General features: G+C 43.1%; 1 long non-coding RNA gene across 1 annotated transcript in view; it reads right to left on the reverse strand.

Moving 5' to 3' along the window:
- LOC140848142 (uncharacterized) overlaps positions 1–15389 on the reverse strand; it is a 152238-nt gene that overhangs the window by 71024 nt on the left and 65825 nt on the right. The window contains exon 3 of the long non-coding RNA XR_012128687.1: positions 3774–3969. This is a non-coding gene — a long non-coding RNA (uncharacterized lncRNA). The remainder of the gene's footprint in view (positions 1–3773; positions 3970–15389) is intronic.

The raw sequence follows: 15389 nt of genomic DNA on the forward strand, positions 1-15389 counted from the left end.
AGGATGGTTCAACATTAAAAATCTATCAACATCATCAACCACATCAACAAAAAGGACAAAAACCACATAATCATCTCCATAGATGCTGAAAAAGCATTTGACAAAATTCAACATCCATTCATGATAAAAACTCTCAGCAAAATGGGTATAGAGGGCAAGTACCTCAACATAATAAAGGCCATATATGATAAACCCACAGCCAATGTTATGCTTAACAGCGAGAAGCTGAAAGCTTTTCCTTTAAGATCAGGAACAGGATGAAGATGTCCACTCTCCCCACTTCTATACAACATAGTGCTGGAGGTCCTAGCCACAGCAATCAGATAACACAAAGAAATAAAAGGCATCCAGATTGGCAAGGAAGAAGTTAAACTGTTCCTGTTTGCAGATGACATGATATTGTACATAAAAAACACTAAAGACTCCACTCTAAAACTACTAGATCTAACATCTGAATTCAGCAAAGTTGCAGGATACAAAATTAATACACAGAAATCTGTGGCATTCCTATACACTAACAATGAACTAGCAGAGAGAGAAATCAGGAAAACAATTCCATTCACAACGGCATCAAAAAGAATAAAATACCAAGGAAGTGAAAGACCTATACTCTGAAAACTACAAGACACTCAGGAGAGAAATTAAAGAAGATACCAATAAATGGAAACACATCCTGTACTCATGGATATGAAGAATTAATATTGTCAAAATGACTATCCTGCCTAAAGCAATCTATAGATTCAATGCACTTCCTATCAAAATAACAACAGCATTCTTCAATGAACTAGAGAAAATCATCCTAAAATTCCTATGGAACCACAAAAGATCCCGAACAGACAAAGCAATCCTGAGAAGGAAGAATAAAGCTGGGGGATTACACTCCCCGACTTCAAGCTCTACTACAAAGCCACAGTAATCTAGACAATTTGGTACTGGCAAAAGAACAAACCTATAGACCAATGGAATAAAATAGAAGGCTCAGATATAAACCCAAGCATATATGGTCAATTAATATATGATAAAGCAGCCATGAATACAATGGGGAAATGACAGTGTCTTCACAACTGGTGTAGGCAAAACTAGAAAGCTGCATGTAAGAGAATGAAACTGGATTATTGTCTAACTGCATATACAAAAGTAAACTCAAAGTGGATCAAAGACCTGAATGTAAGTCATGAAACCATAAAACTCTTGGAAGAAAATATAAGCAAAAAATCTCTTGAATATAAGCATGAACAACTTTTTTCTGAACTCATCTGCTCGGGAATGGGAAACAAAAGCAAAAATGAACAAATGGGACAACATCAAACTAAAAAGCTTCTGTACATCAAAGGATACCATCCGTAGAACAAAAAGGCTTCCTATAGTATGAGAGAAATATATTCATAAGTGACATATCCAATAAGAGGTTAACATCCAAAATATATAAAGCAATCACATGCCTCAACGCCCAAAGCCCAATTAACAAATAGGCAGAGGATATGAAGAGACAGTTCTCCAAAGAAGATATTCAGATGGCCAACAGACACATGAAAAGATGTTCCTCATTACTAGTCATCAGAGAAATGCAAATTAAAACTACAATGAGATATCACCTCACAGCATTAAGGATGGACAGCATTGAAAAGACTAAGAACAATAAATGCTGGTGCAGATGCGGAGAAAGGGGAACCCTCCTACACTGCTGGTGGGAATGTACGATAGTTCAACCATTGTGGAAAGCAATATGGAGGTTCCTCAAAAAACTAAAAATAGAAATACCATTTGACCCGGGAATCCCACTCCTTGGAATTTACCCAAAGAATACAACTTCTCAGATTCAAAAAGACATATGCACCCCTATGCATATCACAGCACTATTTACAATAGCCAAGATATGGAAGCAACCTAAGTGTCCATCAGTAGATGAATGGATAAAGAAGATGAGGTACATATACACAATGGAATACTATTCAGACATAAGAAGAAAACAAATCCTACCATTTGCAACAACATGGATGGAGCTAGAGGATATTATGGTCAGTGAAATAAGCCAGGTGGACAAAGACAAGTAGCAAATGATTTCCCTCATTGGTGGAGTATAACAATGAAGCAAAACTGAAGGAATAAAACAGCAGCAGACTCACAAACTCAAGAAGGGACTAGCAGTTACCAAAAGGGAGGAGTAGGGTGAGTGGGAATGGAAGAAGGAGATTGAGGGTTATTATGATGGGTACACATGGTGTGGGGGTTCCCGGGGAAGACAGTGTAGCACAGAGAATACAAGTATGACTGTGTGGCATCTTATTATGCTGATGGACAGTGACTTCAAAGGGGTATGGAGGGGACTTGAAAATATGGGTGAATGTAGTAACCAAAATGTTTTTCATATGAAATATTCACAAGAGTGTATAGCAGTGATACCCTCATAATAAATAAATAAAAATAAATAAATAAATAAATAAAATGCCATCTACTGAAATGTCTGTCAGATTATTCTGAGCCATAATATTGATTTGCCATGTACTAGAAAGAAGGAGAGACAGAAGATGGGTTTGAAAAATAAACAAAGACACCATAGAACTCCAAACAAGGAGTCCCATAAAGCATGGCAAATTTCATTTCCATCAGAAGCACATTCTTTTTTTAATCTTGGTAGTTCCAGATTTAAAAACTATCTTTTCACAGAGAGTGTTCAGGTTGCATGTGTCATTGCAAAACTTGGCCTCAGAAAATCAGTTTGTGTTGCTCTTCTCTTTTTAAGTGTGTGCTTACTGTTATTGCATTTTCCAAAATAATCCTGCCCTGTCCAAAATCTAAAGAGCCCTGCAATCCTACAGTATTCCCGACAAGGTAGCCTGCTCTCCACCTCTCCTCACTCCCCAGCTTTAAGGAAACTGAACTTGGGTGGAATGAGCTCATTCTGAGGCCAGTAAACTCAGAGTTTCCTCTGGAAAGGGAGTAAGAAACAAAAGCATCCGATGATTATGCCCCATTTTAGGTCTCCCTGGGCTTCATTTTGCTTTGGGATCTGATGCTGAGAAATGAGAGTACACAGAGCAATGGGCTGCCCTGGCCTCCCTGCACATGCGAACAGGTGGGATTCTCTATGAAAAGGAGCCTGTCAACTCACACAGCTTAGAAGGGCAACCACTCCCACATCAAAGCCTACATCCTCCTAATAAGGGGCTTCACCTGCCCACACTCTTGCTCCATTCTCCCATCTCTATCCACCCTGCTTCTCAGCAGATCGTACATGTTAAGGTGAGAAAGTATCAGTCCTGATGTGTATGTTTGTGTGCATAAGAAACAGTCAGGTTAAGTCTTTAGTCACACATCATAACAATGGCATAAAGCACATGTGTGCAGAAGTTTATATCTGGAAGACTTTTCACGTTATTCCAGCAATTATAAGGCATTGTCTCAACCTCCGTGCAGTTGATATTCGAGGCTCAATACTTCTTTAGGACAGTGGACTGTCCTGTGAACTGTATGATGTTTAGTAGCACCCCGGCCTCTGACCACTCTGTATCTGTAACACCACCCCAACTGCGGCAATGACAGATATCCCCAGACATTCAGGAGGCCACAGTGTCCCTGGAAAGAACCACTGCTGCTGGCAGCCACTACCTCCTCTAGAGCCCTTTTCTCCATCCTGTACACCTGCCTTCACCTGCCAACTACTCTGCATCCTTGCATGGGTGGCCAACACATTGCCTCCTCCTGGAAGTCCTCCCTGGTCTCCCAGAATCTGTCAGGTGCCCTTCTCAAACTTATTCAATCCCCTTACTCACCTGGATGCTGCACCTTCGTACTCTATGAAGATCATCTGGTAAAGTGCTTCTCCTTAAGCTGTGAGTCCCTTAAGGGCAAAGCCCACATACTGTTCACGTCCTGTGCCTGTACTTGGCAGGGTGAGTTGTATCTGCAGCCATCAGCTAACTCTTCTTGGAACAAAGAAAGCAGGGCAGGTAATAACAGCATGCTGGGCTGTAGAGGGAACAGAGGTCTTGTCCAACGTCATAAAGCTAGTTAAATAGTTCACCTGCTTTTACTTCCTAAATTTCTCCAAATTCCAAATATTTGTCCCCACCTCCATGGAAATCTCCCAGATGAAAGTCAGGACTTCTCACCTGGACCTCTTCTAGTACAGGCGGGATCTCCTCCAGGACCATTTGTTCACACGTCAGCCTGGTGGCCTGAAGAACCCAAACCTACCAGCTGGCAGCTCTAACCAGGGAAGAAGCTCCATCCACCTTCACCCCAACTCCACCTGCCCCCCTTCTCCCCACCCCTTCTCTTGCCTTCAGTTCACTAAGTGGGGCAATTCCTTCCCACGTCAGGGTCTTGGCAGTAATTTTTCAGTTCCTGCAATGTCCTGTCCTTGCTTTCGCCAAATCAACTCTTCTCTTCCTCCTGCTTTCAGTCCTAACATCACTTTCTCTTCCCTCTTCACCAGTTCGTCCCATGAAGTAGATCCAATCCCCCATTGTAACCTTCCTGCACAGCACTTATGACTATTTATTTGTGACATTATGTATTTAATATCTATCTCTGCCACCCTTCTGCTAAAATATAAGCTCTGTAATAGGTCGTGTTTCTTTTTATCATTATTGTTTTGCCACTATATTGCTCATGAGCCTGGCACGTAATAGGCACTTAAACATTTATAGGAGGAAGGAAGGGAGGAGAAAGGAATAAAGGAGAGAAAGAAAGTAGGAAAGGGAGATGGAAAGGGCCAGGCAAAGCCATGGGCAGTAGGCAGCACACGATACAGAGAATCACGCAGACAGCTCGTACACTGTGGCATTCTTAAAGAAAATTCCCCTTTTCTCTCTCTTTGGACAAGAATGCACAGAACAGCTTCCCATATAAAACCATCCACTCCTCTAATCTATCATGTAAGCAACTGTTGTTTGGAATCAGCTAAGCAAAAAAAAAAAAAAAAAAAAAAAAAGAATAAGAAATCAATAAAGCATGTGACCTTTAAAGGAAATGACACCTTGTAGGATACATTGGCGGCATGCGGGGTGCATGACCCATGACCCTCCCCAGGCAACCCAGCCCCTCTAGAGATCTATTCTCTCTCAGCACCCACTGGCACCCAGGCTGCAGCTGGACCTTTCCCGTGTGGGACCACCGAGGCCAGCACCCCCTCTTCCTGCAGACGGAGGAGGCCTTTGAAGCTGGTGCCCCCCTCTGGTAGGCTGGTGTTGGGGTGGGGAGGGGGAAAGTGGGGAAGGGAATCGGCACTGGTAGCGGACGGAGGCGGATTGAGGGGGCGGAGGTGGCACTGGGATGCCGTCCCTCTCCCTTTCCTTTACACTTACTCTCCATCAAAAACAGGGAGAAGAAAGGATCATGGGAATATGGCGGCATGAGTAGTTCAGAGGAAATCTTCTCCCCAAAACATATATATTTATGAAAATACAATAAATACAACTATTCCTAAAAGAGACACCACTGAATGCAGTACAACAGCCAGGATACATCTACATCTGCAAGAACTAAACATCACATGAAGGGGATAAGATACAAGCCATGGCCAGGCGGGACCCGAACACTCCCCCACCCCAAAACCCGGAAGGAAGAAAGGACTCAGAACGGGGAGGGAGTGAAAGCCCAGGACTGCTAAACAACCAGCTCTAGAAATCTGCACCTGGAATGCAGACACAAGGTGCACAGGGTGCTGGATATTAGAGAAACGGAAAAGCAAAACCTGTGGGCAGGTCCCCGCAACTGACAACCCTGAGACAAAAGAAAAGCGAGCACTTTCTGCAAGTCTTAAAGAGACAGGGACCCCATAGCAGGACGAAGTTTTCCCAGTAGCTGGGAATACCGGGGAAACTTAGGTGCCCTAAACAGAGGCAGTGCAGCTCTAAAGCCCCTCACAGGACTAGGCAGCCTGCCAGTCATTCATCCAACTGGTGCGGACCCCGACACATGGGCCCAGTAGCAGGAGAGTGGGAGCGTGCGCTGGGGACGGAAGCACTAGAAGAAACCAAAAGCAGATCCGTGCGCCACAGGGCTAACCTGCAGCGGCGCAATCGAACAGCCCAGGTGCGGCTTGCGCGCACCGGTGGCAGTGAAGCCAGAGCCCGGTAGAAGCCTACGCGAAAAATCCCCACGCGCACTGGCAGTGGAGACAGAGGGAGCAGGCGTGCTCCCAGGAGCCAACCAGAATCCCTGCCCAACGCACAACCACCCGGGCCAGACCCAAAGGCCGCTGCTGCCACACAGCTGCCAGGCAGGGTCGCTGCTAGCACAGAGGAGTGCACCTGGCGTGCCTGCCACTCCCCGCAGGGCTCCGCACTGCTCTGACGGATACCCCACCCACAGCAACTTAGGAGATTAACCCGGTGGCTGCTCCAGGAGTGCAGGTAGCCATCACAGGCAGCGGAGAAGGGCAAGGCATCCAGCAAGCAGGAAAGGACTTTCATCTCCCAGCTGACACACCCGCAACCTGCCTGTAGCCACTGCAATCACCATGAAAAGGCAAAAAAAATCTGGTCCAGTCCAAGATAGTTACACATGAGAAAGGATGTGCAGAGGCAGACCTAACCAGTCTCTCTGAAAAAGAATTCCAAATAAAAATCATAAACATGCTGACAGAGCTGCAGAGTAATACGCAAGAGGTAAGGGATGAGGTCCAGAGGGAGATTACAGATGTCCGGAGGGAGATTATAGAAGTGAAACAAACTCTGGAAGGATTTATAAGCAGAATGGATAAGATGCAAGACGCCATTGATGGAATAGAAACCAGAGAACAGGAATGCATAGAAGCTGATGCAGAGAGAGATAAAAGAATCTCCAGGAATGAAACAATATTAAGAGAACTGTGTGACCAATCCAAAAGGAACAATATCCACATTATAGGGGTACCAGAGAAAGAAGAGAGCGAAAAGGGATAGAAAGTGTCTTTGAAGAAAATATTGCTGAGAACTTCCCCAAACTGGGGGAGGAAATAGTTGCTCAAACTACGGAGGCACACAGAACTCCCGAGTGATGGGATCCAAAGAGGTCAACACCAAGACACATAATAATTAAAATGGCAAAGATCAAGGACAGGGACAGAGTATTAAAGGCAGCCAGAGAGAGTAAAAAGGTCACCTACAAAGGAAAACCCATCTGGCTATCATCAGACTTCTCAACAGAAAGCTTACAGGCCAGAAGAGAATGGCATGATATACTTAATGCAATGAAACAGAAGGGCCTTGAACCAAGGATACTGTATCCAGCACGATTATCATTTAAATATGAATGAGGGATTAAACAATTCCCAGACAAGAAAAAGTTGAGGGAATTTGTCTCCCACAAACCACCTCTACAAGGTGTCTTAGAGGGACTGCTCTAGATGGGAGCACTCCTAAAAAGAGCACAGAACAAAACACCCAACATATGAAGAATGGAGGAGGAGGAAAAAGAAGGGAAAGAAATAATCATCAGACTGTTTATAAAAGCTCAATAAGTGACTGAGGTCAGAGAGTAAGGTAGTAAACAAGCTAACCTTGAACCTTTGGTAACCACAAATCTAAAGCCTGCAATGGCAATAAGTACATACCTTTCAATAATCACCCTAAATGTAAATGGACTGAATGCACCAATCAAAAGACAGAGTAAGGGAATGGATGAAAAAGCAAGACCCATCTATATGCTGCTAACAAGAGACTCACCTCAAACCCAAAGACATGCACAGATTAAAGTCAAGGGTTGGAGAAAGATATTTCATGCAAACAACAGAGAGAAAAAAGCAGGTGTTGCAATACTAGTATCAGACAAAATAGACCTCAAAATAAAGAACTTAACAAGAGATAAAGAAGGATATTACATAATGATAAAGGGCTCAGTCCAACAAGAGGATATAACCATTATAAACATGTATGCACCCAATACAGGAGCACCAATATATGTGAAACAAATACTAACAGAATTACAGGAGGAAATAGAATGCAATGCATTCATTTTGGGAGACATTAACACACCACTCACCCCAAAGGACAGATCCACCAGACAGAAAATAAGTAAGGACACAGACCCACTGAACAACACACTAGAACAGATGGACCTAATAGACATCTACAGAACTCTACATCCAAAAGCAACAGAATACACATTCTTCTCAAGTGCTCATGGAACATACTCCAGAATAGACCACATACTAGGCCACAAAAAGAACCTCAGTAAATTCCAAAAGACTGAAAACCTACTAACCAACTTTTCAGACCACAAAGTTATAAAACTAGAAATAAATTGTACAAAGAAAGCAAAAAGGCTCACAAACACATGGAGGCTTAACAACATGCTCCTAAATAATCAATGGATCAATGACCAAATTAAAATGGACATCCAGCAATATATGGAAACAAATGACAACGATAACACAAAGCCCCAACTTCTGTGGGATGCAGCAAAAGCAGTCTTACGAGGAAAGTATATAGCAATCCAGGCATATTTAAAGAAGGAAGAACAATTCCAAATGAAGAGCTAATGTCACAATTATCGAAATTGGAAAACAAAGAACAACTGAGGCCTAAGGTCAGCAGACGGAGGGACATAATAAAGATTAGAGAAGAGATAAATAAAATTAAGAAGAATAAAGCAATAGAAAAAAATCAATGAAACCAAGAGCTGGTTCTTTGAGAAAATAAACAAAATAGATAAGCCTCTAGCCAGACTTATTAAGAGAAAAAGAGAGTCAACACACATCAACAGAATCAGAAATGAGAAAGTAAAAATCACAATGGACCCCACAGAAATACAAAGAATTATTAGAGAATACTATGAAAACTTATATGCTAACAGGCTGGGAACCCTAGGAGAAATGGACAACTTCTTAGAAAAATATAACCTTCCAAGACTGACCCAGAAAGAAACAGAAAATCTAAACAGACCAACTACCAGCAATGAATTGAATCAGTAATCAAAAAACTACCCAAGAACAAAACCCCCAGGCAAGATGGATTTACCTCAGAATTTTATCAAACATACAGAGAAGACATAACACCCATTCTCCTTAGAGTTTTCCAAAAAATAGAAGAGGAGGGAATATTCCCAAACTCATTCTATGAAGCCAACATCACCCTAATACCAAAACCAGGCAAAGACCCCACCAAAAAAGAAAACTACAGACCAATATCCCTGATGAACATAGATGCAAAAACACTTAACAAAATATTAGCAAACCGAATTCAAAAATACATCAAAAGGATCGTATACCATGACCAAGTGGGATTCATCCCAGGGATGCAAGGATGGTACAACATTCAAAAATCCATCAACATCATCCACCACATCAACAAAAAGAGGACAAAACCACATGATCATCTCCATAGATGCTGAAAAAGTATTCGACAAAATTCAACATCCATTCATGATAAAAACTCTCAACAAAATGGGCATAGAGGGCAAGTACCTCAACACAATAAAGGCCATATATGATAAACCTACAGGTAACATCATACTGAACAGCGAGAGGCAGAAAACTTTTCCTCTGAGATCAGGAACAAGACAGCGATGCCCACTCTCCCCACTGTTACTTAACGTGGTACTGGAGGTCCTAGCCACGGCAATCAGACAAAACAAAGAAATACAAGGAATCCAGATTGGTAAAGAAGAAGTTAAACTGTCACTATTTTCAGATGACATGATATTGTAAATAAAAAACCCTAAAGACTCCACTGCAAAACTACTAGAACTAATATCGGAATTCAGCAAAGTTGCAGGATACAAAATTAACACACAGAAATCTGTAGCTTTCCTATACACTGACAATGAACTAATAGAAAGCGAAATCAGGAAAACAATTCCATTCACAATAGCATCAAAAAGAATAAAATACCTAGGAATAAACCTAACCAAGGAAACAAAAGACCTATACCCTGAAAACTACATGACACTCTTAAGAGAAATTAAAGAGGTCACTAACAAATGGAAAGTCATCCCATGCTCCTGGCAAGGAAGAATTAATATAGTCAAAATGGCCATCCTGCCCAGAGCAACATACAGATTCAATGCAATCCCTATCAAATTACCAACAGCTTTCTTCAATGAACTGGAACAAATAGTTCAAAAATTCATATGGAACCGTCAAAGACCCCGAATAGCCAAAGCAATCCTGAGAAGGAAGAATAAAGTGGGGGGGATCTCACTCTCCAACTTCAAGCTCTACTACAAAGCCACAGTAATCAAGACAATTTGGTACTGGCACAAGAACAGAGCCACAGACCAGTGGAACAGAATAGAGACTCCAGACATTAACCCAAACATATATGGCCAATTAATATATGATAAAGGAGCCATGGACATACAATGGTGAAATGACAGTCTCTTCAACAGATGGTGCTGGCAAAACTGGACAGCTACATGTAAGAAAATGTAACTGGATCACTGTCTAACTGCATACAGAAAAGTAAACTCCAAATGGATCAAAGACCTGAATGTAAGTCATGAAACCATAAAACTCTAAGAAAAAAACATAGGTGAAAATCTCATGGACATAAACATGAGTGACTTCTTCATGAACATATCTCCCCGGGCAAGGGAAACAAAGGCAAAAATGAGTAAGTGGGACTATATCAAGCTAAAAAGCTTCTGTACAGCAAAGGACACCATCAATAGAACAAAAAGGTATCCTACAGTATGGGAGAACATATTCATAAATGACAGATCCAATAAAGGATTGACATCCAAAATATATAAAGAGCTCACATGCCTCAACAAACAAAAAGCAAATAATCCAATTAAAAAATGGGGGCAGAGGAGCTGAATAGACAGTTCTCTAAAGAAGAAATCCAGATGGCCAACAGACACATGAAAAGATGCCCCACATCGCTTGTCATCAGAGAAATGCAAATTAAAACCACAATGAGATATCACCTCACACCAGTAAGGATCGCCATCATCAAAAAGACAAACAACAACAAATGTTGGCGAGGTTGTGGAGAAAGGGAACCCTCCTGCACTGCTGGTGGGAATGTAAACTAGTTCAACCATTGTGGAAAGCAGTATGGAAGTTCCTCAGAATGCTCAAAATAGAAATATCATTTGACCCAGGAATTCCACTTCTAGGAATTTACCCTAAGAATGCAGCACTCCAGTTTGAAAAAGACAGATACACCCCTATGTTTATCACTGCACTGTTTATAATAGCCAAGATATGGAAGCAACCTAAATTTCCATCAGTAGATGAATGGATAAAGAAGATGTGGTACATATACACAATGGAATATTATGCAGCCATAAGAAAAAAACAGATCTTACCATTCGCAACAACATGGATGGATCTAGAGGGTATTATGCTCAGTGAAATAAGCCAAGTGGAGAAGGACAAGTACCAAATGATTTCACTCATATGTGGAGTATAAGACCAAAGGAAAACTGAAGGAACAAAACATCAGCAGAATCACAAAAGTCAAGAATGGACTAATAGTTACCAAAGGGAAAGGGACTGGGGACGATGGGTGGGAAGGGAGGGATAAGGGCGGGAAAAAAGAAAGAGGGCATTATGATTAGCATGTATCATACGAGGGGGACACAGGGAGGGCTGCGCAACACAGAGAAGACAAGTAGTGAATTTACAGCATCTTACTACACAGATGGACAGTGACTGTTAAGAGGTGTGTGGGGGGGGACTTGGTGAAGGGGGAAACCTAGTAAACATAATGTTCTTTATGTAATTGTAGATTAATGATACCAAAATAAAAATTAAAAATATAAAATAAAATAAAAAAGACAGGGAGAAGCAAGAACTGTAGCTTGTCCCAGGGCTGTAAGTCAGCAAAATGGGTGCTTTAGGGCAAGCCTGCCATTCTGCAGCTGAGTCACGTTTGCCCTTGTGCTATGCCCCTCCTCCTCTGCCCCCCAAGCCCCTGCACCCGTACTTTGACTCTCCCTACCTTCCCAAATGCTACAGACTTCAGAAATCCCCACCTGGGACAGAAAATTTTATGTGCCAGTTTGTCTGGTCCATGCTACCTAGTTTTAGGTCAAACACCAGTCTACCTATTGTGAAGGCATTTTTAGATGTAATTAACATTGAAATCAGGAGACTAAGAAAAGTGGCTTACCCTCCATAAAGTAAGTGGGCCTTGTCCAATCAGTTGAAGGCCTGAAAACACTAGATTCCGCAAGGCTCAAGGAATCCCACCTTCCACACTGCCTTTGGGCTCAAGCTGCAGTATCACTTCTTCCCTGGGTCTTCTGGGTGCTGTGTTTCTCTGGAGAACCCTGACTATGACCCCACTGCCCCTTCCTCTAATACTAGAGCACAGCTCTGGGTCTGGTCCCCTGGGCCCACTGGGACAATCTAATTAACTATTTCTGGCTTCAGCATTTGTAGATGGGAACAGAGTGAAAGAATGCCCACCTGGGAAAACATTCACCGTAGCTTGAGCCTACCGGGGTGTCCATGGGGTGATTTTAGTCTCATCTTTACAAACAAAAACAGCAAGCATTAGTATGTCTGTGTTTTAAAACCAAAGAAAGTAAGGCTCAGGGAGGGGAAAGGCACTGCCCAAACTCCCCTGCCCAACAGCTGTCAGTCGGGCCTTGGACCTTCGGTGTGTGTCCTCTGTTTGAGGCTGTCTCTCAAGCTGTGTTGGTCTGCCTGGAACCAAAGCCTTGACATTACTGAATCTGATGCTGGGACCCTGAGATCCAGCGCCGGCCATGGGGAGAAGCTGGAAAGTGTGGCAGAAGGAACTTGGACTTGGATTGAGGCTGACTTGGGTTGAGCCTGCCAACTGTGCCCCTTACTCACGGCAGAATCTTGAGCAGTCAACTCATCCCTGTTGGCCTCAGTTTACCCAACTGCAAAATGAGGGGACTGGATGAACTAGATGACTGATACATAGAAAGGGTCTCTCTCTTTGTGTGCTTCCAAAGTGCCATGACTTGAGAGAAATGGCTGAGCACCCAGAATAAACTAACCCAAGGGAGGAACGAGGGTTTCTGGAACATGTATATGTGTGTGAGTTTTGCTTTTATCACTTCTCACTGCTAGGGTCTGTTCTGAGTTTTTCTATCCTTGACACCCATGTCTGACACATCTCTCCAGCTCATAATGAGCTTTCATTCAAGCCATTGATCAATAGCAAGAACCAGCGGGTCTCTCTCTCCTGCTTGTTTTCTCTATCTCCAATCTGCCAAGACAGATTAGGCTATTTCCAAGGTCACTCAATATTCGGGGAGAGAATGGAAAGATATCTGGTGGGCTGTTCATAGAACAAGGCTGCGAACAGACAAGATGAGAGCTCAAATGCATGTTCAATGACAGATTCAATTTACATCAAGGCCGAAGAGGATATGTTTTCTTGCTGAACCTTTCGCTTCCTCAGAGTTGCCGACTTGTCCATCAGCTACAAGTCGGGGTGTCCCCTAATGGAACACTGACTTACAAGCACCAGGACCAGCCTCACCAGTCAAGAGGTGCTGTGTAATCTTGCAGTCTGAGGTCTCTCTTGCTATGCAATCTGCCTTATCAGTCTGTTGAAACATTCATCACTAGACTGAAATCCAAGAATAGCAGAGTCCCTTTGCCGGCCAGGGGAAGCCTGACACTGTGGTTGCAACGGCTTAAAGTCTATAAAGTCTCTTGACACAAAATCAGCTACACAGCGCTGGCAGAGGAAAGAATTTGTTCAGCCTCCACCTATGAAGTTACAGTTTCCTAGTTTCAAGACGTTTCTATGCATAGAAATTTCCTAGGTCAGGAAAACAACCCAGTCAACAGGGTATCTCCACATTCCCCCAATTATCTGGAAGGGAACTGGAAAAATAAAATACAGACAATCTCAAGTGAAAAAGTTTTCAGTTTCACACCCATTAGCATTGGTTCAAAACCCATAAAGATGAAACCCAGGCCACCTTGCACAGAACATGGAGGAGGGTCTGCCTGCACAAGCTCTGGAGAAGTATCGGGGGTAAGGGATGAATTGCTGGGAGTTGGCATTTTAGATGGAGTGGACATGTCCTCCAAAAGTCCTACGCTGAAAAGTCTTAAGTCCAAAGACCTCAAAATGCAGCTGTATTTGGAGTTTAGACTGTCACTTTGAAGAGGTAATTAAATTAAGATGAGGTCATTAGGGTGGGCTCTCATCTGACTGATGATCTTATGAGAAAATATGGTCACAGTCACACACAGAAGCAGGACGATGTGGAAAGACACAGGGAGAAAGACCTGGAACAGACCCTTGTCTCACGGCTCTCTGAAGGAACCAGCACTGCCAACACCTGGGTCTCAGGTTTCTAGCTTCCAGAACCATGAGAAAATTAATTTCTGTTGTTCAAGCCACCCAACCTGTGTCACTTTGTCACAGCGGCCCCAGCACACTCATAAAACTGTCTAAAGACAATGCGACATTCGCCAAGTAAGTAAAAAAGGAGATTCAGATGTAGGACGCTTCTGTGAACAGGTTTACAATGCCCATAAAACAGTATTTCAAAGATGCTTCCTACAGTTAAAAAAAATGTAAATATACAAATACATGAGAGAACCAAAAAAGGAGAGACTTTCTCCTAATCCTTTATTTCTATGATACTGTGAACTTGTCAAAGTCAGCTTTGTGCAACACAGTCCTTCTCAGGAGTAGTCCTGTGGTGTCGTTAAGGAATTCATTCATTCATTGTATGAATGCAGAATGCCCCCATACTCCAGACACTGTTCTAAGAATTTGGGGTGCAGCTGTGAACAAAATCATGGCTGTCACTGGACTTACATTCTAGTAATGGAGACAGGTGATAAACAAGTAAACATAAATGATATGCTAGGCAGTGATACAAGCTCTGGAGAAGTATCGGGGGTAAGGGATGAATTGCTGGGAGTTGGCATTTTAGACGGAGTGGACAGGGCATGCCAATGTCTCTCTGCTCTGTTCTAATCCTTCTAGGGTCAGCTTGCCATAGCAGGGGGCTGGAAGCTTACCAACAACATTTCCCAGAGTCCCTTGCAGCTGGGGCTGGCTAGTTTCTGCCAGTGGGAGGGACTAATGGGAGACCGGAAGGCAGGAGGAAGCAGCAGCATCTTTTCTCCTTCTGGTGGTCCTTTTAGTATGTGCAGCTACCAAAATAGAGTGAGGGTCTCTTGGGACCCTCCTCAGTCATATCAAAAGCAGCTGCCCTGCAGCAGGCACTGGCTCTAACTCTGGCTGCGGTAACATCAAGAGTAGGTCTCTTCTAGCTCCTAAGCACTTAAGTGAAGATCCTGGTCCTCCTGCAGGTGGAGCTGATGGGTCCAGTAGAACCCATATCCGTGGCATAGAAGGCATGGCCTCTGGATGGCATTTCCCCTTTTCTGCCCTGACCCTCCTGCTGTCACTCACCTCTGTGAAAGCCCACCTCTCCCGTCTGCTCCTCCAGGCCTTTGCATTTCTAAGCAATCTCCTCCATTAAATGCTTTGTACCATATACCCAGT

This window comes from Manis javanica, chromosome 3 (assembly GCF_040802235.1).
Source record: "Manis javanica isolate MJ-LG chromosome 3, MJ_LKY, whole genome shotgun sequence".
NCBI classification, from domain to species: Eukaryota; Metazoa; Chordata; class Mammalia; order Pholidota; family Manidae; genus Manis; species Manis javanica.